The sequence below is a fragment of the Alligator mississippiensis genome, chromosome 7 (assembly GCF_030867095.1).
Source record: "Alligator mississippiensis isolate rAllMis1 chromosome 7, rAllMis1, whole genome shotgun sequence".
Taxonomy (NCBI): domain Eukaryota; kingdom Metazoa; phylum Chordata; order Crocodylia; family Alligatoridae; genus Alligator; species Alligator mississippiensis.
In genome coordinates, this window is record NC_081830.1 from 86,101,016 (window position 1) to 86,128,905 (window position 27,890).

Here is a 27,890-nt window from a genome sequence, read left to right on the forward strand (position 1 = left end):
AGGCTCCTGGTACTTTAAGCAGGCTAAGCTGGCAGTCTGGGGGCTGCAGCAGATGAGCACAGGCCTGCCTTCAAGTCCAGAGGAAACCTTTGTGTAAGATGGGGAGGACACATGACAGGAAGGGGCGGGGTTTTAAGGCATATAAACCCAGGGCTAGAGGCAGAAGGGACAGTCTGGCCCTGCATGCTGTAGGGAGAGGAGCTCCTGGGGAAGACAGCTGCAGGAAACAGGCCCATAGCTACTCGACCTACCTGAGAGGGCTAGACTGAGACAGCTAAGGGGAGTATAGTTGGTGGTGCGGGACTTACCCAGATTGGGGGAAAAACTTTAGTTGAAAGTGGTTTGCTTATGTTTCTGTTTTGCTTAAGTTTAAAACTGGAGGAGAATAAGGTTGTGGCTATAGGGGAGGTAGGAAAGCCATGGGGCCACCTCAGAGGCATCCAGTTCAGAGCCTTGCCTGGGCCAGGGACCCCAAGGGACTGGAATGGAGACCAAGCAAGACAGGACAGAGACCTAGAGCCAGAGAAGGGCCAAAATGGGGCTGGGGTCCAGAAGCTGAGGTCCTAGGCTATGGGGGCACAGCCAGAGCAAAGGGGCTGGAGCTGCGAAGGCTAATGCTCCAACAAAGGTTTGAGGCCTGAGGAGGCCAAGTGTTGTGTTGGGGCCAGATGGCCCCTCCAAAGTGATACCAAATACCACCTGCACAGTATTGGCATGGCTGTAGGGGAGGATGGAGACCATGATTTAGCTCTACAGCACAACTAGGGTCATCTTAAAGAGGAATTATATGCAGATTTTGGAGGCAGAGGAGCTCTGAGGGCTAGCCAAGGGGAAAGAAACCAAGGAAGAGGCTACCACAGCCTCTGGAGGCAGTTTCCCCAGTTAAATATCATACATTCAAGGCATGGAAGGAAAAAGATAGGAGGTAAGAGAGGCTGGGGAGTGACAGCGGGCAAATCTGACTGCTAAAGGGCTTGAGATGCCAAGGGTAGATCCCCTGACCCTGCCACAGCCAGCTGCAATGCCAACTTCCTCACACCTCTGTTCCAGAGAGCACCAGGGCTCTTTTGGCAGGACCATGTCTCAGAGCAAGAGGTTCAATCTCCAGGGACCTTCCAGGCTTTGGCTTCTTTCCTGATACTGCCCAGCTTTAGGAGCACAAGACCCTTCCAGCTGGGAGACGAGTCATTTAGGAACTAGCTGGCAAAACTACATCCGAGGAATTTTACTTTAATGCACAAGGAAGATTTTAAAAGAGTTGGGAAATCCCGCTGTGCAAACAGACACGCAGTTGCAGCACAGGAAAGGGCAAAAACCGTGGCATGTACATACGCCCCACAGCTTCAGTTCATGTTGCACCCCGAAGAGCAATCCAAGGGCAGTGATTTCTACTCCCACCCACTGCAGGTTGAATCTTCTGTGTGTTAATTAGTGAACCAATTGATCGTGTTTTACTGGCTGGACCCAAATGACTTCCTTCTTTCCCAGATGGGGATGCTGTTTTTAATGGAAAACCTATTGCTCTGCACTTTGCTCCATCACAAGCGTCCTGGAGATGGCTTTGCTCAGGGCAGGGAAACTCTGTGTGTTATGCAAGCTTCACAGTCCTGTACCTGACATCTGCTGCACTTGCAAGTCAGGTCAAGCACCGTCCCTAGAAGGGGCACTGCAGAAAGGAAGCCTCGTTTTCCACAACACACAAGGTGGCACAAAATATCAGATTGTGAGCATCTGAATGTCCCCACACTTCTGCCTGCTCCTGGGTTCTGCAGCAAGCAAGCTTTCAAATGTCTTTGCCTCGTCATTTGTCCCCTCTCCCTCTCAGGAGCAAGGCTTCCAACCACACACAGATCAACACCTCAGATACTTGCACAAGCTCTTCTTCTGTCTTCAGATCATACAATCCTAGAAAATGAAGGTGCAAAGGGACCTCAGGAGGTCACATCTAGTCCAACCCCCTGCTCAAAGCATGACCAACCCCAACTACATCATCCCAGCCAAGGCTTTGTCTACCTGGGACTTCAAAACCTCCAAGGATGGAGACTCCACCACCTCTCTGGGTAACCTGTTCCAGTGCTTCACTACCCTCCTAGGGAGAAAGTTTTTCCTAATACCCAACCTCAACTTCCCTTGCTGCAGCTTGAGCCCATTGCTCCTTGTCCTGTCATCTGCCCCCACTGCGACCAGTCCAGCTCCATCCTCTTTGCAGGGGAGTTCAAGGCTGTTTTTAAGTCCCACCTCAGTCTTCTCTTCTCCACACACATGCTTCTGCACACACACACATGCATGCACATGCACATGCACATACTCACACCCACCCACACCGAGATGCATGCCAACATATACAATCACAGACACAGCCCTAATCACACATTTGCTCACTCACCCGCACGGCCTTTCTCCAATCATTCAATGCCATCAAGCAGCTTGTTAGAGACACTTTTTGCTCTCTGCTAATGCTCAGGCTCCTGACAATATCTCATCTTTCCTTGTTGTTATCGATGATTGCTGTAAACACGCACTCGATACAAATGCGCTTGCAGTGAGGCGGCTAAAATGTGTTTGTTTTACCGGGATTTAAATACCAACATCCTTGTCTGCATTTTTAAGATGCATATAATTGTCCTGTTGCTTTCTTCCCCTCCCCCTGCCCCCCTTTTCCGGAGGGAGATGATGAGCTGAGGGAAAGCAAGTGGGTTATTTGAAGCAAAATAGAAAGCTAATGTTGAAATAATTGCCGTCAAAGCCAGATCCATTTTTCAAGCGTGTCTTTTCTGCTCGGCGTGAAGTGATAACAGCCTGCGTTCGGAGCCATAATGATCCACGAGCTGCTGTACAGCTGGGGTGCTGCTTTGTTTATTATTTTAATTTCCAAGCGAGGTTAGCTTTGGTAAATGGCAAAGTGACAGCCGTGACGGAGGACGGCCTCAGTTTAGCCAACCTGTGGGTATAGCATGAGCAGAGACACTTCCTCCCTGAGTTGGCCTTGTGGGGACTATTTGTGGAGGGGTCTGAGGCTAAGGATTCATAGAATCATAGAATCACAGAAGTGGGGTCGGAAGGGACCTTGCAGATCTTCAGGTGCGACCCCCTGCCTGGGCAGGAGGAAAACTGGGCTCAAGTGACCCCAGCCAGGCAGGCATCGAGCCACTTCTTAAAGACCCCCAGGGTAGAAGCCAGCACCACTTCCCAACTTTGGAAGTCGGTTCCAGATCCTAGCCGCCCTGTGAAGTAGTTCTTACGGATGTCTAATCTAAACCTACTCTCCAACAACTTGTGGCTGTTATTCCTTGTTATCCCGGGGGGCGCTAGGGGAAACAAGGTCTCTCCCAAACCCTTCTGGTCCCCCCTAGTGAGTTTATAGACGGTCACAAGGTCCCCCCTCAGCCTTCTCTTGTGGAGGCTGAACAGGTTCAGGTCCTGTAGCCTCTCATTGTAGGGTCTGCCCTGCTGTCCCCGGATCATGTGGGTGGCCTCCTCTGGACCCTCTTCATGTTGTCCACGTCCCTCTTGAAGCGGGGCGCCCAGAACTGGACACAGTACCCCAGCTGCGGCCTGACCAGTGTCGCGTAGAGGGGGAGGATCACCTCCTTGGACCTGCTTGAGATGCACCTGTGGATGCACGATAGGGTCCAGTTAGCCCTGCCGACCGTGACCTCGCATTGTCGGCCCATGTTCATCTTGGAGTCAGTGATGACTCCCAGATCCCTTTCTACCTCCGTGCTCTCAAGAAGGGAGTTTTCCATCTTATAAGTGTGTTGCCGGTTACTACTGCCCAAGTGCAGCACCCTGCACTTGTCCATATTGAAACACATCCTGTTTTTGTTAGCCCACCCTTGCAACCTATCCAGGTCTTGCTGCAGTCTTTCCCTCCCTACTAGTGTGCCCACCTCACCCCAAATTTTGGTATCATCAGCAAATTTGAACAGGTTGCTTTTCACCCTGTCGTCCAAATCGCTGATAAAGAAATTGAACAGTGCGGGCCCAAGGACCGAGCCCTGGGGCACTCCGCTGCCCACTTCCCCCCAGGTCATAGATTCATAGATTCATAGATATGAATCTATGAATCTATGAATATGACCCATCCACCACCACCCTCTGAGTATGACCCTTCAGCCAATTTGCAATCCAAATTGGAAATATAGCTGATTGAGTTTCATCAGCTCCTAATGACTTTGTCTACTGAACTCTACACTCTCTTTAGCTGGGAACGACTCCTTCTACCCAACTCTACACCCTCGATACCTGGAGAAAGACTCTGTCTACCCAACTCCACCCTATATGCCTGGAGAATGACCCCGTCTACCCAACTCCATACCCTCTATAGCTGGAGAAAGACTCTGTCTACTAGGGCTGTGCGAGGCTTTGGACCATGATTTTGATCTGGAGAAGCTTTGGATGCTTTGGCGTCCAAAGCAGCATGTCTGGATTGAAGCACTGGCTTCGTTAGGTTTTCTGGAGTGGTTCAGAGCTTCTGAACCACTTTGGAAAAGCTTCAGAGCCACTTCAGAGATCTGGCCATAGGGTATAATGGGGAATCAATGAAATATCTATAACTTTGTTGCTTTTTGTCTGATTTAGATGAAATGTTCAGGGGTTGTAGCCTCTGCTTAGAGCATGAAGCCTGACAAGTGTCAAGAAGATCGGTGCAGGGGTTCGGGGGGAACTACACCCCAAATTCTTGAAAGCAAAACTCATGTCATGTCTATGTGTTACACCACAGAGGAGTGAAAACTGCAGGGGTGGTGGCCCCTGGAGAGGCCACAAAGCATGCCAAGTTTCACACATACACGTGACATGAGTTTTGCTTTCAAGAATTTGGGGTGCAGTTTCCCTCAAACCCCTGCACCGATCCCCTGTGCTGGATCTCCGAGGTGGCTCCGAAGCTTTGGAGCTGCTTTGGCCAGATCGAAGTGGGAAACTGATCCGGAGGTCTGAATTGGATCCGTGGCATCCGAAGCAGCCAGATCCGAAGCTGGATCAAATATCTGCCTACTCGCACAGGCCTGCTGTCTACTCAACTGCATCCCCTCTGTGCCTGGAGAATGCCTCTGTCTACCCAGCTCCACACTCTCTATACCTGGAGACTCCCAATGATCGAAAGCATAGGAAGATGCTTCAGTCCTTTCCATTCTCCTAGACGTTGCATGCAAGCATAACTATTCATGTCTGCTTATAGGCATTCAGTGCCTGCAGCAGCATTGGTAAGATCTTGTTAGCCCTAGCACAAAGCTGTGTATTAATTACCATAGCTGCAAAGCGGATACCACCCCAGGAAGGTGGTGAAGAGGGTGGAAGTGCATGTGTCCATACTAGCAACCCTTAACATTTCCCATTGTTGCATCAGTCTCACTGTCCCCTCACCGCGTGACGGTGGGCAGCACAGAGAGCTTTGAAATGGCCAGGGGTGTAGGTTGTAGCTGGGTTGGTCTAAAGATACAGGCAGACATGGTTCTTCGTGAATCTGATAACTTTTATTAGATCAACTATTTAAGTTTATATTAGACATGCTATTTAAGTTGGTCTAATAAAAGATATCAGATTCACCCAAAGAACCTTATCTGTGTTGCAATGGCCAGTGTTTTCCAGGATGCATTAGGAAAGGGAGAACACCCCCCAACCCCTCAACCTTGGATTAAAAAAAAAGAAAAAGAAAATATTGGGGCACTTGTCCTGTTTAGTGAAGAAAGCCTGCTAACAAAGTCAAGTTTCTCTTAGGAAAAGGGAAAACTTTGAAACAAAACATATCCATGTCTTATACAGAAAAAGGCTGTTTTCCATCTCAAACAAGCATTTGAGATGAAGACATGTCAAGTAGTCCAGCAGACTGGAGGCTGGTGCTCAGCATTTTAACCACTTCACTGTCTAGACCTGCCGTGGGCCACGGGAGTCCACGACAGACCCTGTCTCCATGGCCTGTCCAGAGCCTGAAAGGGCAGCTCGCTCCAGCCTCCCTGTCAGATTCCCATCACAAAGCTGCTGATGTCCGTGGGTTTGGGTTTGACTTGAGGACATTAGGATTTGTGCATTTTATAAATCCCAGCAAATAGAAAAATACTGAATTAATGAGGGCAAGCCATACATAGACAAAGCATCCCTCTGCGTGCTGTTAAACACCTGGGCTCACGAACAAAGAGCCCACATCATCTAATTGACCGCCAACCAATGCAGCTGACTCACGTTCTGCGTTCCCACCAACGGGAAAAATGCAACCAGGCTGATTTCTACTTATTTATTTCTTTTTACAATCTTGCATTGAATAGTATTTCCCCAGCACCAGCAGAGCTGGGAGTTGTATATAAGTCCAGGTCAAGTCTTGCTCAGACTGAAGAGGGGAGAAAACAGCCGTGTTAAATGTGTCTTTAGCAAGATAAGAAGGGAAATACTGAAGTCTCAAAGCCGGCCCCCTACAAACATGGGGGGATTTGGGCTTGAATTCCCAGGTCCAGACTCCCCTGATGGTCTGGCTCTTGTTTGCTTCTCAAGCTGGAAAGCAGGCTGTTTTCCATTTCCATTTCCAAGATAGCTGCAATCTCTTGAGTATAAATCAGTGGCCCGTCTGCTCAGATTCCTTCCACCCAAGAAGCAGAAATATATCTTCACTGATTTCAGCAGGGGAGGCATTTCTTAGAGAGGATGCATCAGGTTTTCTAAACCCCTTGCTTTTGTTGTTGTCATCCTTGTCGTTACAAACTCTTAAATTCAAAGGCAGCCTTTTCAGACGACAGTGCCGCTTTAAAGGAATGATTTGGACTTGGGAGGCAGGCTGGATTTTCCTTTAAAAGAGCCAATGGTGCAGACAGGAGCGTATCGATTTCTGACATGGTATTTTCCAAAAGTGCTTCACAGAAACTTTTCCTTCTCTAATCTCCCAAGTTATCCATAACGAGCCATTCAGAGGGACTAATCTCATTACAAGGAAAATCTCCTCATTCATTTATATCTTAAATCATAACAGCCTTTAATGCTAGGAGAGGAATACTCAAATAAGTCTCATCCCATTTTATAGCTCCATTCAGGTCCGTAATTCATTTCAGTTAAATGAGAATGCTGCATGCCCTGGCTCGGATATATTTCTAAGATTGCTTTTTTTTTTCTTTGAGTGAAGTTTCATCATTTCTGGAATGTTTCTTTAGGGATTGTTAAAATAACCTAGGAAGAAATCACATTTCCTTAATCGATGCAGAGGCTGCAATTTGCTGTCACCCCCCTCTTCCATTACAACCAAGGGAGCAACAGTCCATACTGGAAACCGGATCCACAGCTGGAGCGGATGATGAAGCTAAGGATGTGACGTCTGTCGGGGAGGACGGGGTCTGTCCTCGGAGGCCAGATGCCCCCAGTTGCTCACGATTAGTACTTTGGTCACAATAGCACCATAGTGTCACAATAGCACAATAGCATGGTAGTGTCACAGTAACACGGACATCAGTAGGAAACAGCCAACAGATTGGGGGCTGTAGAGGACATAGAGGAGATGTGACTTTCTGCGGTGACACGTGAGAGCAGGAGCAAAACTCCCATGTCCCTAATGCCAGGCCATTGCTGTGGCCACTGGACCTCACTGCCTCTCACACCGCTGTCACTTCCACTCAAGGAAACTTGAGTTCAAAGCACATCTTTTTCCCTCTTCTGCCCAAAAAGCAGAGCCCGACTCCAACCTGAGCACCCCTGAGCTTTGGGGGCCGTTTGGACCTGGCCTCCTCTCTTCTACGCATTAGCCTCTTACTCATCGCTCGCACAGGGGCGTGCGCACAGCCTGGCATCCCATGTACCCGCGTGTGCTCGCTCACGTATGCATCTCCTCCGTGTGCCCAACCGCAGCAGGTGTTTGGCTGCACTTCCCCGTTAAAGAGTTAACTGGCTCTTGCAGTAGTTCCAGGCTTGGGCAGGAGCCGGAGACATATTTTCCGGCCCCGAGAGACAATGTGGCCTGCTTTGTTCGGTTGGGTTTTGTTGCCTGAATAACTTTGCGGCCGTTGTGACATTGGCACAGAAGCGGGTCTCGTTATCAGAGCCACGCACTTGCGAATGCCTGCCAGGCTGCTAGCCCGGATAGCGGTGAATTGTGTGGGACGGCTCTGTAATCTTGCCTTTCTTCTGCTCCCGCCTCGCCCGTCCCTTATCTGCCTGGCATGAGCCGCCTTTCCCACGGGTGCTTTTAGGAGACAAGGGCAGGACGTGCACGTCCATCCCTTCCGCCCCTACGCATCTCCCCTGCCACCCCCCACTCACCAAAGACCACCGCGTCTTGGGGCGGGCAGAGGGAGAGGACGGGCAGGAACAAAACAAATGATGATGGCAGGAAAGGAACAAGGACGCTGAGACAGAAGAGGAGGAAGAGAACCTGAAATTACTGTTAATTAATAATTCTGAGCGAGATAACGGTATCATCCAAATGCCAATATGCTAATGTGGCATCTCTGGCTGTATACGCAACGATTGTCATTTCCTGGCTGGTTCCAGATCTATGACAACCTGCCTTCCTCCCAGCGCCGCAGATACATTTTTCTCATAGAAATAAGGGCAAATCCTGCCAGCATTTCACCAAGGTCAACATCACTCCTTCCAAGCCACTTTTTTGCTCCTGCCCTGATGGCTCCGCAGCTGGATTTGACGTTGGCTCATCCTTTTAAGTAACTCCGTCGTTTTTCTGTATCCGTGGCAAAATTCCCCACTCTCCGGAGAAATCCAGACATTACACAACGTACACAAAGAGATTACCACAGATTTTCTACAACACCCGTCCAACATAAAACGAAAAGAGATCGCATTTTCCCACTCCCCAGAGATGCATTTGACCTATGAAAACTTAACTCGGTTTCTAAAGAGAGGGAAAGTTTGCTGAGGGCTGGATAATGGGAAACTCAGGTGTAGTAGGAGTTTGGGTTTAATGTTCCAGGTGATATTAAAAAGCTGGAAAGTTATTTTTTGGGCACTGTTCCTCTCTTGGCAATTCTGCAAGCTGTTCGAAGCAAACCCCCCCAAACATATCGCATTCACCTGTCTTTTTAGCCTGGTCGCAAACTGAAGGGAGCTCCGGTTATTCGGGAAGGCCGTGAGCGTTCTGGGTCATCTTGGCTTCATTTGCAGTCTGCAAGAGCCACAGACCAAATCCCTGGATCAAATCTTCCCCAGACTTTGGATGTTGAACCAGGCTTAAAAAGTCCTATGGGAACGGGTCTAGAAAGTGGGGGCAAGTGCTTGTTTCTCTGCTCAGCGATAAATTGTGCTGTGGACTCATTGCTGGGGCATGGGACCGAGAAGTCTGCTTACTTTTGTTAGGATCTGGACCTTAGACCCATGCATAAAGGAATAAATTGGGCTGTTGTGCTGATACATCCCACCATGAAACAGGTGAGATGGAGAGTCTTGCCCAGGTCTTCACTCCCTGGAACTAATCACTGAGTCAGACTAGGCTTGAGTCTAGTTGCAGAGGATATAGGGCTGCAAGGAGGAATTTCCACCAAGTCCCAGAGCCTCTTGCAGCTATGCCTATGGTAGGGCAGCTCTCCTTAAAGGGCTGTGGATGAGGGTGCACGCGATCGGACAAAACTTGCCGAGCTTGACTGCAAGACACGAGGGCACTCTGGGCAGTCTCAGAAGGGTCCTAATTCTCCAGGATTCAGGAAAGGAAGTTTTGTGTCCCATGGGTGGATCCAAAACTTTGAAAAGCGGGGTGCAGATGGTGAGGTACATCATCCTATATAGCCCAACACATTTTGTTTCCTCCAGTTATACATAAACTAGAAGATTTATTAACATGAGAGGAGCCTAGGGCTGCATTATTCTGTTGCAAAACCGAGTAGAACGGCATTGGAATGAGTTAAAAACAATTTGCAGGGCTGTGAAAGAGGAGCTTCATTTGCAGGAGCAGTGACCAGACAACGAATTGCAGAGCAAAGATGAGCTTGATTGGTGGAACAGGAAGGCCGTTAATTAACACCTGGGGAATGAAGAGTTTGAAAAGATCAGGCAGATGATACCGAGTCATAAAGTCAAGCAAGTCCCTTAGGGCTGCCTAACTAGAAATGCTGCTGTCACTGCCAGGCAGTTGGTTTTAAGCTCCGGGTGGAGCAGGAATCAAAAGGGGGTACGCGTGCACCAGTGTATTCCCCCTTGACCCATGCCTATTGTGTCACTGGTTCAGACCCCACGTTAGGAAGCCAGCCACCCAACACAGCAGATGCAAGAGCATGAGCCACCGAAATGCTCCATCGTTTGGACTGATTTAATTCAGGTCTCTGCAGAGAACGGTGCTTGCAAGCAGACAGACATCAAGCCCATCTCATCTTTCACAACCCTCTTTCTCAGGCTGTTGAATATTTCATGCTTAGTCTCCCTTTCCAGACAGTCAAGTTAAAATACATCCAAACTCTGGTCTAAGCTTGGCCCTGAAGGAATTTCTCCTGGTTACAGTGGGGATGGATCCAACGACTTACTTTTCCTCCAGAAGTTAGCGGTGGGTTCATTTGAGCTGGAAACGTGTGGGAAACACCCTCTCCATTTTGACATCCTGGGTTCAGTGCTTCCAGGCTCCTAATTGGTAGAAAACATATTTGCCTGCAAACTAATCCTTTTTAAGCTTCATATTGCTTGACTGAAATCCATGTGTGATGAAACAAAACCCATGTTTTCTCTCTTCTCCTTTGGATTTACTGGTAGAAAATCCCCCCGTGTTGGGGGCTAGTTCATCCCTCTTGGGGAGTCGGGTCTCTTGAGCCTACAAGCTCAGATCTTTGCTGGGCTTATTAATTTAAAATTAGGTGCGAATTTCATGAACCCTTGAGAGAAAAGGGTTTTGATTTTTGCCTTTTAGAAGCCATATTATACAGCACTAATGAGGCTGCAGATTTGGACACCGTGCTTCAAGAAAGGGGTGAGCCATTTGGAGGAGAAAAACAGAAATGATCTAAGAGGCCTGGAAAACATGTGAAAAGACTGGAGAGAACTGAGCGCGTTTAGCTGAGAGAAGAGAAAGCTGAGAAGAGTCTTCAAATATGTACAAGGTGGTACATGGAGGGGGGGAGAACTTGCTTGCCCTGGGGACCGGGCGAGAAGCAACAGGCTTCAATTGCAGGAAGGGAGAGTTAACTGAAATGGTTTTTTCCAGTCCAATGTCCTATGATGATCAAGGCAGAAAACACCAATGGAGGAAACAGCCGGCACCAGGAGCATTTCTGCAGCCATTCGGGGTGCAGCCGTTTCTGCAGCCTTTCCGGGCAGACTGAGCACTGTGGTCCAGGCATCGCTTAAGCTAAATTAATGACCTGTTAGAGCTCTCTAAAGTCACAGGGGCAGGACAGCCAAGATCCTTGCTCTAAATCCAGCAGAAGGAGGTGGTCCAAAGGAAAGACCAGATGTACACAAGAAGCCGGCTTGGAGTCCTTGTTGCACATCTGCAGCAGCCAGCCTCAGCCCTTCGCACGGGAAACGGGTCCACTGCTAAGCAAAAGAGTAAGCGCCGCTTATCCCATGGCAGACAAGGTTCGTTGGGTGAATCTGATATCTTTTATTAGACCAACTTAAATAGTTGGAAAACAATTATTAAGCAGGCTTTTGGGTTCAAAAACCCTTATCCCATGTGTGCGAGGAACGGCTCATGTGGTCTGAAGAGGACAGGCTGGGCCCCGTGGGCTTTGGAAGCACGGCGGGAGAAGTTATATTGAAAGAGAAGCTGATCTTTTGTATCCCAGAAGTGGCTTTCTGGATATTTAAATAGCGAGATGCAATAACAATTTGCCCCTCCATGGTATCTTCTCTCTGAGGATCTCCAATGCTGTGGGAATGGTCATCAACTCACCCGCACCATCAGGCGGAGAAGAGTCCTCACCTCCCATTTTACAGAGTGGGGAAACTGAGGCTGAAAGCGATGGAGTGACCACTCTGCAGCCAATTTCAGAGGCCGGACAAGGCCCCGGATCTCAGCTCCCAAAGCATGGCGGAGACCAACCCTGCTCTCTGAACTGGGCCAACAACTTACCTCCTGGGCCTGTTCCCTCAAAGGAAAAGGCTTTTCTCCCAGGCAGGGAATGCAAATCAGCACCTTATTCAAAGCCGTAATCGCCCGCCAACGATCTCATACATGTGGCACAAAGGGAAATGATCGGCAAGTCTAATCCGCCCAGAGCCTCCTTGTGAGCCAGAGCCTCTCAAGCAGCCAATTTGTGGCAATTATAGCAATCAAAAACTCATTCAGCCCCTTCGGCACCTGACAAACCGGCAGACGTATTATCCCGGATGGTGGCAAATGCATGCTAATGCTAGGCCGACCTCTGGGCCACGTGGTATTGCCAACAATGCCCATAATGCCAGCCCCAGCACAAGCCCTTGTGCTTCCAGGAATGATTGATAAAGAGGAGACAGAAAAGAGACAGATTTCCATGTGCTCCCATGGTTTGGAAAGCCATGGAAAGCCAAGTGCAAGATGCTGGGCAGGCCTCTGCGCTCCGGCATCGGTTTCCGCTGATACCGAAGGAAAAGAAATCTCCTTTCAGTTTGAATTTTGCCTGATTGAAAGAGCTGTTCCCATTCTCTGCTCTGCAGAGACGAGCAGCCCAGGTGGGACTGAATGCCGGGGGGTGATTGATCTATTGTGCCTTGCTTTGAGGCTCTCAGTGGAGCGCTTTGTGAGAGCAGCAGTTAGGCAGCGCTGGGGGCTTGGGAAGCGCTGAATGCAGTCGCATTAGAGCGCCGCCAGCTAATTGCAGCTCCATCTTCCTCCTCCTTGCCTGGAGCCTAGTTTATTCTCCAAGATCTCTTGGCTGGGGCGGAGGCAGAGACGTGTTTCCAGGTGGGACCTCAGGGAAGTTCCTGTTCCCTTGGAAAGCAGCAGCCAAGCTGTCTTCTGCACCGGTTCAGAGCCGGTGCAAGTGGGTAGGACTCCATCCGCTATGCACCAAGTGTAAATTTGGCCCACAGTTTCCAAGGATCATCCCTCAGGTGAGTATTTCCTGCACCTCCAATGGGGGTTAGAAGGAACAGCTGCTCCCTCCCTGCTTCTGGGGGTGACACATCTTGAATGCTCTGCTGTTCATCCTCTCGCACGGGATGGGCTCTACCTTGGGGGTGACAGGGGACAAGAAGATGGACACAAGCCAGCAGTGTGCCCTTGGTGCCAGCTTTGAATGCCTTCAAGAGAAATCTGGATGTTTTTCTTGCTGGGATCCTATGACCCCAGCTGACTTTCTGCCCCTGGGGCAGGGGCTGGACTCGCTGAGCTTCCGAGGTCCTTTCCAGCCTGAATGTCTATGAAATCTGTAAAATCCTGGCTGCACTGGTAGGAGCGCTGCCAGCAGATCGAGGGCAGTGATTCTTCCCCTCTATTCAGCACTGGGGAGGCCACATCGGGAAGCCACTTTTGGACACTATAGAAAGGATGTGGACAACTTGCAAAGAGTCCAGCAGAGGCAATGAAATGGTTGTGGGGCTGGGGGCAGGACTGGTGAGGAGAGGCTGAAGGAACTGGGCTGATTTCACCTGGAGCAGTGGTTTTCAACCTTTCTTATACCAGGACCATTTGTAAACATCGATGGCCAGTTCTGACCCAGCGCCCTTCACTCCTGACCCACTGCCCCCAGCCCTCCGGTGTGTGGGGCAGGGGGGCCCCAAGCAGCCCCTTATAGATTCATAGATGATTCATAGATGTTAGGGTCGCAAGGGACCTCAATAGATCATCGAGTCCGACCCCCTGCACAGGCAGGAAAGAGTGCTGGGTCTAGATGACCCCAGCTAGATACTCGTCTAACCTCCTCTTGAAGACCCCCAGGGTAGGGGAGAGCACCACCTCCCTTGGGAGCCCGTTCCAGAACTTGGCCACTCGAACTGTGAAGAAGTTCTTCCTAATGTCCAGTCTAAATCTGCTCTCTGCTAGCTCGTGGCCATTGTTTCTTGTAACCCCCGGGGGCGCCTTGGTGAATAAATACTCACCAATTCCCTTCTGTGCCCCCGTGATGAACTTATAGGCAGCCACAAGGTCGCCTCTCAACCTTCTCTTGCGGAGGCTGAAAAGGTCCAGTTTCTCTAGTCTCTCCCTTGCAGCCTGCAAGGGAAAAGCCAGTTTCCCATGTTTTTCTCCATTAAAAGAGAATCCATTTTTAGTTTATTCACAACCCTTTCATATATTCTTGCAACCCACTTTTGGGGCATGACCCACGGGTTGAGAAATGCTGGTGTAGAGGAGAGAAGACCGAGGGGATTGAATAGCAGCCTTCACCTCCCTGCAGGGGAGCTGCAAAGAGGACGGAGCTGGGCTGGTCTCAGTGGGGGCAGATGGCAGAAGGAGCAATGGGCTCAAGCTGCAGCAAGGGAAGTCGAGGTTGGATATTAGGATAAACTTTCTCACGAGGAGGGTGGTGAAGCACTGGAACAGGTTACCCAGAGAGGTGGTGCAATCTCCATTCTTGGAGATTTTGAAAACCTAGGTAGACAAATCCTTGTCTGGGATGATGTAGTTGGGGCTGGTCCTGCTTGGAGCAGGGGTTGGACTAGATGTGACCCCTAAGGTCCCTTCCACCCTCATTGTCTGTGATTCTCTGATTAAAGAACTTCACAGCACTGGGGCGAGAGCAGAGACTCAGGGAAAGAGCATTCAGTTGGTTTCCATTGCAGACCATCTCCACCTCCCTGTCTGAGCACTGTCCTGGGGCGGCTGGAACATCAGAAGATAAGAATTGTCATTTCCTGGGTCCGTATCCTTACCAGTCTCCTGTGCGAGACATCGGCACAGAGCAGACCCTGTTGCTCTCTCCCTTGCAGCCTCCACCCTTTAAAGCCCAGGTAGTTCTGATTCAGGGGCCGTGCCCCTCACTCCCATGCTCAGCAGCTACTGATGCCCTTTTCCTTCAAAAACGTGTCCGACCCCTTTTTGAATCTGGCTGCACCATCAGCTTCCATCACATCTGGTCGCCGCCAGCTCCACACGTGTGTAAATGAGAACGTCCTTGGGTTAGTTTTCAACTTACTACCTACTAGTTTCATGTTATGACCCCACAGGTCACCCACAGATCTTCCAAACTTGGTCAAATACCACTTTACCCCCATTTTCCAGATGGAAAGACTGAGGGACAGAAAGGGGATGTGTCCTGTCCCAGCAGATAGGACCTGCTCTGAGGGTCGTGCAGTCTGGATGCTGAGCCACCTCTGCGCGGCTTTGGCAGTCCTAACGAAGCTCTCTCAGAGGAAGCACAGCCCTATCCAGGGAAGTGCTAATTCATTTGCACGTGGCTTAAGAATGGCGGCCTGTAAAAGCCTCGGAGAGTCATGCAGAAAGCTTATCAGCCCCATACCAGATCCCCATAACGAGCTTGCTGTTCTGCTATGATGCATATGCAACCACATTAGGCCAAGCCTGTAGGTAGACCTTCACTGGCAGAGCTGTGTGGGTCAGGGATGAGCTGAGCCATGATCTCTGCCCATCGGAGCTGTGCTTGGTAGGTCGCCCTGGCAAACCTGATAGGGTAGCTTATTTTGCTGTGGAATAAGCTCTCGGCAAAAGCCCACGTGAGGCTGCGATAGCCCCACGGGACCGGGCGTTCTCTGCTGATTCAACAAAACCCTCGCACTGATCTTGGCAGCCCCCGTCCGTGCAGCAGGTCTAGCCGACAGTGCCTCAGCCACAGGTCCGTGAGCACTGATGCCGGCATGAATAGCAGGCTTAATGCTATTGCTCTGGGCTCGCTCCAAGTGCGGGGTCGGCATTGGGAACTGAGATCAGTGAGTCCCATTGAAAACCGGCAGCTCTCCTGGGGGAAGTAGAAGGGCAGCGATTCATCAGGTGGATTCTGGTGGCTTTTTGCCTTGGCTGCTGTCTCTGTGAGGACGTAAGGCACTGCCGGCCATGCCAGCAAAGGTTTCCTGGCTGCCAGTGGCATGCTTCAATGACGGTAGATACAGCTGAAGGCGAGGAGCATGGGGTGCATTGCTGCTCCAGCTGAGGATCTGAACTCAGGGTCTTTTTAGGAGGTCCCCTCCACTGGTAGGGGGTGAGACTGCTGCAAGGAAACCTGAATCATAGGGACGCAGAGGCATGGCGGTGCGGGTGAAGAGCACAGCACAGCCACCCCCCAGGAGCCTAAAGGGGTGCAACCCCCGAATGCTACGGCTGTTCTGCTTTCACTGGTTGAGGATGTCATGCTCGTGGGGATGGGTCTACTAATGCAGCGCAAGGCAGAGCTGGGGCAGTATCGCTGTGTATCGATCCGGTGGGGCTTTGCAGGTAGACAGTTCCAGTATCCCTATCCCCCAGGTGCTGCTACTACAGATGCAGTCTTAAGTATTTCAAAGAAGGTGCTGAATACAAAGATAGACAGGTAGGATGCTGGTTTCCTCCCTCTCCTGCCATTCCTCAACTCGCAGGCACTCTCCGGTGTCCAGTGGACTGTATCACGCAGCCCCAGAGTTTATCACAGGGGCAGTTCTGGGGTCTCGGTCTGACTGTTTAGTGGATCGACCGCAAATCCTAAAAGCCAATCTGCAGGGCGGCAGTGATCTCCGGACCCCAGGGCTGAATGCTGCCTCCCGGTACTTATGAGAAAGGCCAACCAAGACAAGTACGCTGCGTTCGTCCCTGATTCAGCCAACGCCTATATGTCAAGATACAAAGCTTCTCTGCACGCATGCACACGTTCATTAATGCACCTTAGATACTGCGCGTTTAGTTTAGTACTTGCTTAATAAAGTACTAACAAAATGCTCACTAACTACAGTAGTGTCAGTGCATGGTTTTTTCGTGGTGCTTACAGACACTGCGCCGCGGGCTATTAGCACGGTTTTTGCCGTGACACGTTACTGCGCAGTGTAATTGGGCTATGTGTCTCGTGTAGTTGTGCCCACCGAAGAGAGCTGTGCAACTTGGCAGCAGGGTTAACCCCAGTCCAAGGCCTGTCCCAATAGAGGAGCAGGATATTCACCCTTCCTTTGGCGTCAGCACGGAAAGGGCACAACAGTTGCTACGTCAAGGGGGGAACTGAGCCAGGGAGATATATGGGATAAGAAGCCTGATTGGGGTTACAAATATCCTTTAAGACAAAGGGACGGGGGAATGGTAATGGGCGGCCCGGGGAATGTCGTGGACTTATCAGGACCTGTAATTACAAAGCAATCTTTATCTTGGTCCAGCCACGCTCCGAACCCTGTTGTGTGTTTCTTTCTCTGCCGAGACTTGACGATTTCTAATCCATTCCCAGTCTGAGCCCCGGCCTGTCATGAAAGCCATTAAGTTTATCAGCGCGGTCCCGCGGAGAGGTGGGAAGACGTCTCCGAGTGCCAGCTGACCTCCTGCGTACGTGGCGATGACAGGTGGAGAATTAAACCCTGAATAACTAGTTGGGCGGTCAGCACAAACTCCTTTTCCATTCGGTCACCCAATAAATTAAGGCTCCGTGGCATCATCCAGTAAGTACATCACTCAAAGGACGCTTGTCACGGCTGAGCATCTTGGGGGGGCAGCTTCTCTTCCAGTCCGCATGGTTAAATTGAGTCTCTCGCTTCTGTTGTTGCTGCTGCTTTTTTTCCTTTAATGTTAAGTACTAGTTCTGCTCACTTGTTCCCTCCCACGTTTTGGGGAAAGAGATGCCTTAAAATCCAGCAAACACTAGGGGATGACTTATGGGCGCGCTGCAAACCGATCTGATTGCTCACTCTGCGCTTCTCGGGCCACATCCTCAGCTGCTGCGACTCCATGGAGCTGTGTAGGATGCCAGCAGGTTTTCACTGATTTACGCCGGCTGGGGGATCTGGCCCCCACACATCAGGATGGAAACCGGTGGAGAATGAGCACTAATGAGTGTATGCAAATAATAGGTACCCCAGCTCCGTTAGCTAAAATGTTATTCAACTCTTCTACTCCTTCCTCCTTTTTTTCATTTCCAAAGCAAAAAAAAAAAAAAAAAAAGAAAAAAAAGCTGGTTTACATTTTAATGGGCTTAATTACCTCGTGAAACGGCAAGTGGATGGGAAAGCGAAGCCTCCCACAATGGCTTAATGGTCGATTGACTGTAATTTGAATTAATTTGATTGGGGTGGTTATTAGTGGTAATACTTCGGGAGCCCGTGTTAACCGTGTTGCTGTGACTTCCTGCGGCCCGCTGCCAGGGCTTGACTTGTTTCTCTACTGGCTGAAATGCAGGCAGTTCATCGATCTTGGTTGGCTCATCAATGCTCGACTTGAGTGAAAAGGCCCAGGATGGGCTAGTCAGGAGTTGCAGGAAAGACTCAGGATGGTCTCATAAATGCTTTGCACCTGGGCTTTCATAAGGTGCCTGCCTGCAGGAGGGAGAGATTTAGGGTCCCAGAGGAGAGGGGCACGGGGTGCACCCGCAGGAGGCTGCAGGGAGCCCAGATGCAGTGCGGAGCTAGCCGGGAAGACGTGCTGCGGTGTTTCTGCACTCCTGTCCCTCTCCGGGGCAGATGCCCCTGACTCGAGCTACCCATTAGGCATCTTCCTGCGCTGGGACCCAGCACCCCGGCGCACTGCTCTGCCAGCAGCCGTTCACCTGATCAGACACGCGTGGCCCGGCCAGCCTTCAACGCGGCAATAGCAGCAATCAGATCACAGCCCACGCAGCCAGGCCCACTGCCCAGACCATCCCCACCAGGGCTCTCAACATCCAGGAGGCAGGAACATATCCGTGAAGTGCCCATTTTCCCGTTCATGCTTTGGGACTGAGAGAGCAAGACAGAACGGCATCTCGGAGACAGAGGGCTGCAGGCTTTGCATAACGGGCAGCTCCACATAATTGGAAAGAGCGAGGAAACAATTAAGAAGTCACTGAAGTCCTTAAAGAGGAGCCGAGGAAAGCATGAACACGGGGCCGGGACAGATCCTATTCTGCACTTGTGAAATGTAACATTTTAATGTTGGGGCTGGGATAATCCAATGCTGTTTGGAGAGGGAAGTCTACCCTGAGCCAGTACAGAGAGATGTTTCTAGGCATCTAGAAGGAAGGTGGCCATGAGAGGCATGCTAGCTGGTCCCCTCTGTTGCAGCTGTGCAGCTCCAGTGTGACGATGTTGCATTAACCCATAGACTCTCTATTAGTGAAGGCCTGGAAAAAAACACTGGTCTTACACTTAAAGTGCTCCCCCAGGAGTTGAATACCTGGGGGCTGCATCCTCTTCAGGCTGAAGGGACTCAAACCTGCTTCCCAGAAGAGTGCCCTGACCATAGGGTAGCTGAACACACACCATCTCCTAACACTTTTCCATCTCAGTCCCTGCAAGTGCTCTCCGACAGGTTGTAGTGGCTGGCAGGAATCGTCACCATAGCCTCTGCAGTCAGCTCCTCCTCGTCCCCGGAGGTCTCGGCTTCTTGGCTTCCCTCCGCAGGCAGCGTCTGATGAGCTGTGACCATTGCTTCTCACCACCCAGGCCAGGGATCAGCTTGCTTAGATCCTCTCCTTCCACTTGGTCCCCCTGGGTCAAGGGACGGGCCATGGTCCCTGCATGATGGATCCCTGCATCTGTCACCCTGATTTCTACCTTGGGGGTATTTTTGCAGCCCGTGTCTCTTGTATGTAGCTCACTCATCTCTTTCCAGACCTAGCTGCCCTGCTGTTTCATTTGGTTTCCAGAATCCTCCAGGTGAAATCCTGGGCCCTGGATACTTTGGAGATCCATTGGGGGAGACAGCCCCTGTCCCAAAGGGACTATGTTAGAAGCAAACAAACAAGGGAGGTGAAACAGGTCAAGGGGTTGATCAGTAGCAGAGGCAGGACTAGACCCCCGTGCCTACCTCTGCTCATTGCACTGAGACCCGGGGGCAAGCTCTGCTCTCCTTCTGCACTGGCCTGATAAAAGCCACGCCTGATGCCTGTGATGTGCCGCTAGGTCTCAGCCCAGGTCTCCCCATGACACTAGAAAACCCACCAGTCCTAGTGACTTTCTTGGCAGGCAGGGGAGGGCTGAATGCATCCCAATGTGACTGCCCAGCACATCCTCAGGGACCTGGTGAGGAGGCAGCACATCCAGGGCCCCCGAGAACGGAGCGGGCACTGCTCCTGTCCACGCTACCCATTTTCTAGGGAGAGAAGCCACCAGCTTGGGGAATATAGGAGTGACCCCTTCCCCACCCTCTCACTGCCCTCTGTCTTCTGACTGCCCTTGGGCAGATGCCCCAAAACCTGCCCACATACGGTCCAGCACCCAAACAGATGAGCTGAAGCAGATATAAAATCACAAACACGAGTCTGGGCTGGCTCGGGAAGGGCTGTCTGCACGGAGAGGGGGCTGGAAAAGACGGGACCTCCATGCCCCCGGGACAGCCAAGATGAAAGCAACTAAAGGACCGATTCTCAACCAGGATGCTGTGGGTATATTGGCCATGTTAGCCCTGTAGGTTGTGCCATCGTGATTCATAAGAGAAACCCAGAGATTTCAAATTAAACCAGTCCTACCTGCTGAGTTCTTTGCAACAGAAGAATTGCTCTATTCTTTTTCCATAATCAAAATGAATAGAGTGAAAGCAAAGAGCTGGCATGGATTTTTTTTGGGGGGGGGTGTGGGGGGGGGGGAGGGAGCTCAAGTCTGAAAAGGTTGAGAGCCACTGATCTAAACAGTCCTTAGCGGCTTCATTAACACCCCTTTCTCATCCACCCAGCCTGGTTCGCAGGTAGGCGGTGGGGGCTCCGCTCTGAGCCGAGGGTAATCATGTATAATGTCCACAGATGTCAACTCTTCCAGGCAGCGCTGTGCGCTAGACCAGGACAACTGCCTGATTGGCTTGGACGTGAGCGGGGAAGGACGTGTCAACACCGGAGGATATGAAGACGCCATGTGAAATCTGTCACCCCCCCGACTCCATGAGGTGTCATTGCGTGCTTGGACTCGTCCCCATCTCCTTCTCCACCCCCCTTCCTCGGTGGCATTCGTACATGCATTGCATCGGTGATCCTCAAATGAGTTAGCACGAGGTCCTTTCCAGGGTGCCGAGCTCTATTAGCCCTGCTGGGTGTGCAAACACCTCCATGGGAGTCACAAGAAAACCCCAGAGACTTCACACTGGAGTCCAGAGGGTCACAAACGTCCTGCCCTGCTCTTGCTGAGATCTGTGCAACAGAAGCATCGCGCTGGTATTGTTCTGTAGCCAAAACCTGAGTGAAAGCTAAAACTTGGCATTTTCCAAGGGGGCCTGGAGTCTAATGAGGGGCGTCTGGAGTCTAGTGAAGTTGAGAACCAGTGGTCTGTATGATGGGCCTAGTCTGTCCAGTCCCCACGGTCTCCCAAGACAAAGACCTTTCATTTTTTGCAACCCGATCACCAGCACAGAGAGATCCAGCCGCTTGCTACCAACAGTCCTGAAGGAGCAGACACCCACGGAAATCACAGCTGTATTCTTCTGCATACGCCCAGCCTTCCTCCCTCGCGTATGCTTGCTTTCCTCCGTTCCTCTGATGTGGGAGCCTGAAACCCTGTTGGGTTTTGCCCGTCTCTTTCCAGACCTGGCTGGAATTGGGGTTCCCGGTCCCAAACCCCAGGGAATGACTGCAAGATGGAAGTCACAGCTCGTACCATTTCCTACACACACAATGCCAGACCCTCAGCTGGCATCAATGGATGCGGCACCACTAGTATGGGTGCAGTGACACCAATTTGCACCAGCTGAACAACTGTCCCAGCAGCCAGGGTTATGGAGGGGGAAGATAGAGGTGTCCCTGCTCATGCAGCTCGGCTCCTGTTCGGTGGATAGTGCTAAACAGCTTCCCATGCCGACACTTTTCTACATCCTTGCAGTGGCTGGACATTTCCCTGATGGCTGGAGTCAAATCCAGCTCAGATGGCTCCGTGGTCGTGTCAGAACCCAGAGAGGTGGTGGGATCTCCATCCTTGGAGGTGTTGAAGACCCGGGTAGACAAAGCCTTGGCTGGGATGATGTAGTTGGGGCTGGTCCAGCTCGGAGCAGGATGCTCCTATGTCCCTGTGGCTCAAACCATCTGGATCTCTTCTGTGGGTCCAATCCCAACACCATCCCTGATGTCAGGAAGGGGTCTGCCTGCAGAAAGCCACTGGCACTGGTTTCATAGTGCTTTCTGTACCTTTCTTTTGTAGCTACAGCCAGGATTACTTTACGGTTAGGGCTGCCAGGCTCTGCAATGGGCTCCCATGGGAGGTGGTGCTCTCCCCTACCTTGGGGGTCTTCAAGGGGAGGTTGGATAGAGATCTGGCTGGGGTATTATGATCCCAGCACTCATTCCTGCCCAGGGCAGGGGGTTGGACTTGATGATCTGTTCAGGTCCCTTCCGACCCTAGAAACTATGAAACTATGAAGTGAATTCCCCCTGACAACACCCTGACCAGCTCAGAGGCCATCAGCTGGCGCCCCTCGTCCCCTCTGCACACTGGACCTGTGCTTGGCTGCATCGGGGCAACTTGTTTCCCATCCTGCTTCCTTCGAATAGGGCATGTTGTCTCTGCCTCCAGGAGAACAGAGTCCCTGGGAGGTGCAGGCCCGTAGCAGGGGGAGCGGCGGTGACTCACCCTCCGTGTTTCGGCATCTAAGCAGCCTCTCCATCTGGTGGGTGGCTCTTTCTCCTTCTGAACATCCCCCTCAGCTCAGGCTCAGTATGGGGGCTCTGTCTTTTTTGTTCCAGCTGCGCTTGTATTGCACCAGCAGCCAGCTTGGATTGTGCTACAGCTTGAGGCAGCCTCTGTTGCCTTGCATGGAGTTTGGGGCGGGGGGACCAGGTCCACCCAGGCGCTGCTGTGGGGATCCGCACCTGTGGCTGCTGGCTTGCATTTCCCTTGTCCACGACACTGAGGGTTGCCTCCACTGCCATGGTGCAGAGGCTCATAGAGGTGGAAGGTGACAGTCCAACCCCTTGCCCAGTGGTAGCACAGGGCATTGGGCTCAACACCGTACCGTTGCACTGAGCGCCACATCTCTGCTGTTCGGATTGCTTTCTGTCTCTGTTGATTCAAAGCAGACCCCCAAGACCCAACACCACCCAGGCCAGGACCTTACACCAGCTTAGACTTGCCGGGAAAACAAAAAGGAAGAACTAGCAGACTCCTGGCGCAGCCTGCACTCATTGCTGTCTACGGGGACAATGGCACCCTCCTCTTAGGGCCCTTTTCCTAAGCTAGAAGAGAGATTATCGCACATATTAAGGCCTGAATTTGAGAGCGGGCTCTGCGATGCTGAGAAGAAAAGCTTCCTTCTTTGTGGAGGTAATTTGCATTTCCTGGAGCTTGCATTAAACTTCCCCGCTCGCTTTCATTCCAGGGAGGCGGCTTTTGTTTGCCTGAAAGAAGCAAGATTCGCCATCTGCAGCACGCGTGTTCCTCCTGCTAATTGGCGCCGGCGTGTTCCCCTCCCGGCGCCCCCCCACCAACTTTCCAAAAGACGACAGCAAAGTCACTGCAGCTGACAAACACAAAGACCCGGCGATGATGACAGCAGTGGAGCAATGCGCCTGGGTGCGGGGGGCATGGGGGCAATGGCACCTACTGGTTCCTGCCAGTGTGTTCGTGATTTTTTTTATCCCCCCCCCAACTCCATCCCCAATTTGGTGCTCTAGGGGGTTGATTCAGCCACCCAGACCCAGTTATCCCACTAGGTGAAGGCCTGTGCCACTGCCACGCGGGTGAGAGGATGCAGAAAAGGACCTGGGGGGACAGGGGACAAGAAGCTGGACAGGAGCCAGCAGTGTGCCCTTGGTGCCAAGAAGGCTACCAGCATCCTGGGCTGCATTGGGAGGAGCGGTGCCAGCATTTGAGGGACGTAATTGTTCCCCTCTATTCAGCTCTGGGGAGGCCACATCTGGAGTGCTGTGTCCAGCTGTGTGACCCCACTGCAGAAAGGATGTGGACACATTGGAGAGAGTCCAGCAGAAGGCAATGAAATTGGTTCAGGGGCTGGGGGACAGGACTGGAGAGGCTGAGGGAATTGGGCTGATTGAGTCTGCAGAAGAGAAGACTGAGGGGGATTGAATAGCAGCCTTCACCTCCCTGCAGGGGGCTGCAAAGAGGACGGAGCTGGGCTGGTCTCAGTGGGGGCAGATGACAGAAGGAGCAATGGGCTCCAGTTGCAGCAAGGGAAGTTGAGGTTGGTTATTAAGACAAACTTTCTCACTAGAAGGGTGGTAAGGCACTTGAACAGGCTCCCCAGAGAGGTGGTGCAGTCTCCATCCTTGGAGGTTTTGAAGACCCAGCTAGACAAAGCCCTGGCTGGGATGATGTAGTTGGGGCTGGTCCTGCTTGGAGCAGGGGTTGGACTAGATGTGACCCCCTGAGCTCCCTTCCACCCTCATTCTCTATGATTCTGCTTCCATCGCAAAGCCCAGATGGCCGTAGTGCCGTTAAAACCTCTGCTCCAGCCAGTAGCCCGCAGAACTAAACAACCTAGGTCACTTAAAAGGATAGTGCTGCAGTAATAGTGCATTGGGATGGAGGCATCACACTGTCGTGCTGTGCTGGTTAGGCTACGTGCAGACTGGAGCTTTGCCTCTGCTTTAATCAAGTTATTCAGTTGGCTGGTAACTCAAGTGCCACGTTTGGAAGTGGTAGTCTAGACACTCCACGCACATTTGCTTCAGGGCTCTGAGATGCAGAGGAAACTGCAAATATCATATTTTTCTTGCATACCACATACATCTCCCCCCACCTGCCCAGAAATCAGCTGCTGGAAACTGTGCGTGCAGAATCAGCGAGAAAATATGATAATAGCATTTTCTGCATTGTGCAGGGAGGTGAGGAAGAGCGAAAGCAATGATTCTCTTGGAGGAGCACAAGCCCACGGGGCACCCTCGCTGCTGCTGCTCGGTTCCTTACTGCTACTTACCATATTTTCAAAGGAAGATCTTTATTCCTTCCCCTTGCCTTTCCAAAACAAGACCTGGGTCTTATTTAGGGGTGTGGTATATCAGAAAATATGGTATTGGGGTCCAGCAAAAAACCTTATCAAATACTAAGACAAGGATTTGCAAGTGTTTGAGCTCAACAGACCCAATTCCCAATCAACAAAGCCAGGTTAGGATCGTGCGGTCCTCTGCTCTGACCGAGGTGAGCCGCAGTTCACAAGGAATTAGAAGGCGAATTTATCCTGTGTTCCCTTTCATGTGAACTTTTACAAGCCTTTATGCTTTCAGCACTAAAAGTCAGGATCTCTGCCATCAACATTCAATAAAAGGAAAGTGGCAATCAGCAAGGCTGGAACATCAGAGGTCTTGAAAGCAATTTGGCATCAATTTTCGAGAACTAACTCCATAAAATCCTTCTATTCAAAAAGAAAGGTTGTGTTTGCATCCACCAGTTGAGACGCCCCGCATGCAGATTTCATCTAAAGCTCTAAATTGTCTTCAAACACTGGGATTTCTAAGAACAAAAGCCTCAAATAATCATCCTAATCCCCATAAAGGGATAAGACAAAATTGCAACAAGTTTGGATAAAATATAATTAGGCCTGGGATCTGGATAGACAGTGTAAGCCAAGGAGATTTAATCGCTGTGGTTTGGGGTTTTTTTCTTCTTTTTTTTAACCAGAAGTAATGGTTGGTTTTGTCTCCCACAGCATTCTTGCAGGCAAGCTAAGGAAGTACATGTTGGGTGAATGGTCGAGAAGGTGGATAGAAAGCTGGCTGGATCATCGGGTTCAATGGATATCAATGGCTTGAGGTCTAGTTGGCAGCCGGTATCAAGTGGAGTTCCCCAGGGGTCAGTCCTGGGGTTGATTTTGTTCAACATCTTCATCAGTGACCTGGAAGATGGGATGAAGTGCACCTTCATCAAGTTTGCAGATGACACCAAGCCAGGGGGAGTAGTAGATACGCTGGAGGGTAGACGGATGAGATGCCAGACACTTCTCCCTCTGGTGGCATGTCACATCCATGCTAACCTAATGGGCTGTTTTACCTAGGGAGGACTTTATTCTGGTCTCCATTTTATGTCATAGATTGAAGATCTTGGTGGCACTTGGCATTCAGTCCATGCAGCACATTCATGTCAGTCCGCTGCCCTGCTTCCGAATGCCTGTCTCAGTCCATCCCAACCATGCTGCTGGTCCAATAAAAGACACTGCCACAGTGAAGGAGAAATCCTTGCCAATCCAAGCTGGTTGCCGGTATACTCAAGCACATCTGGGTAGATGGGAAAAGAGATAGGATTGGCCTTTCTTCCTACACCAGTGGTAGAGCAAAGCAATTCGACTCTGTGCTTGGGGGTCCTCTTGATTTATATGGTGCAGAACTCAGATCTCAAGCAAGAGGGAGCGAAGCCTCGTCAGCACGTCCCAGGAGCTGCTGGGATCCAGGGGTTGGGGCTCCTTTGACATGAGCCTCTGCTATCAACACGGGAGCTGCCACCGTAATTACTGGCTGCTGTTCAGGTCAAGGAGCATCCAGGAGAGGATTAAAGCTGTTAGTGTTTAATGCGGGCAGCCGCTCGCCTTGTCACCACATTTCTCAGCCAGTCCCTGTCCACCTGGTACGCGCTGTGCTGCCAAGCGGAGGTAATCAAAGAGACCGTGGAGAAGGCTAATGGCTGATCTGTAGTTGTTTAAGCTTCATTAGATTTTCTGATAGCAAAACCTCCTTGAGAAATGTCACCTGGTAGACTGGTCCCAGGCCTTAGCACTTGTTACTTCTGCCTCCTGCCAGCAACCCCAATTCCTGCCATGACATATTGCTCCACAATCCCCATTGATCGCCCCTGCCAAAAGCAGTATTGCAAAACCACGATGTAATGCTCCCACTATTCCTCTCTCTGCTGGATATAAGACTGCCTGGACCCCTGCATGAGCTGGAGTTTCTCGAAACAGGATTGTCAAGCTCATCCTGGCCACCCTGATTCACTGGACAATCCAATGTGACACATAAGAAGCGAGGTGGCATTTTTCCAACCTGAAGCCTGCCAGTATAGTGAGCTGATTACAGTCGGGAAAGCGAGCGGGTTACAATGACATCATTGGTTTTTGTATTTCTTCCCCCTCGCTGATTCCCGTTCAGAGTTGCTCAGCTTACGAGTCAAAAGATGATTCCTTCTAATTATCGGTTCTTCAAAGCGCGTCGTGGGCTCTGGAAATCCAGCTGTGTCCTTTGTGCCTCGGCCACGTTGTCGCTGAGGATAAAGACGGCAGTCACCCATTTCCGCTGTTCTTGCACAAGGCACGATGGAGTCCAGCCCGCTTTTCCCTACCCACATTGGCTCTGCATCACTCAAGGGGGAAAACACCCATGTTTTCAGCTGGGATTTGCAGGCTTGAGAAAGTGGGAATTGTTTAGCTGGAGCGATGCATGGAGGATGCTCCAGATGAAATCACAGAGGAGTCTGGCTGGACCGGACCTGCAGAGGTCACATCTAGTCCAACCCTTGCCTGCGGCAGGATCAGCCCTGTGCAAACCAGCCCAGATAAATCCATCATCTAACCCCTTACTAAAACTACTGTCAACCCTGACATGACACGAGCCCAAACTTGCCACGGGAAAAGCAGGGGACCATGGCACCCACCGTCCTACCTCTGTAAGATAGCTTATCTTGCTGGGATCCTATGACCCCAGCTGACTTCCTGCCCTTTGGGCAGGGGGCTGGACTCAATGATCTTCCGAGGTCCCTTCCAGCCCTAATGTCTATGAAATCTATGAAGATAGTGTTAATATACACTCCAGAGATCCCATGATGGGGGTTGTGGAGGAGATGGGGCTATGCGAGGGATGTGCTTCCCTAATTCATTTACAAAATTAGCAGAAGACAGCTTTGCTGGGCAATTCTCCTGCCTCTGTCCATGCTGAGTTACCCAGAGAAACTTCTGCTGCTGGCCATGGCCTGGAAGAGTACGATGGGCCACTGCTGTGATGCAGGGTGGCACTTTCAATGGTCCTTGGAGAAGGTGGTCTCCTCAAAGAGGTGACAGGACCTTTAGGGGCTTCTCCTACTAGAGCTAAAGCACTAGTCCCTTCGGC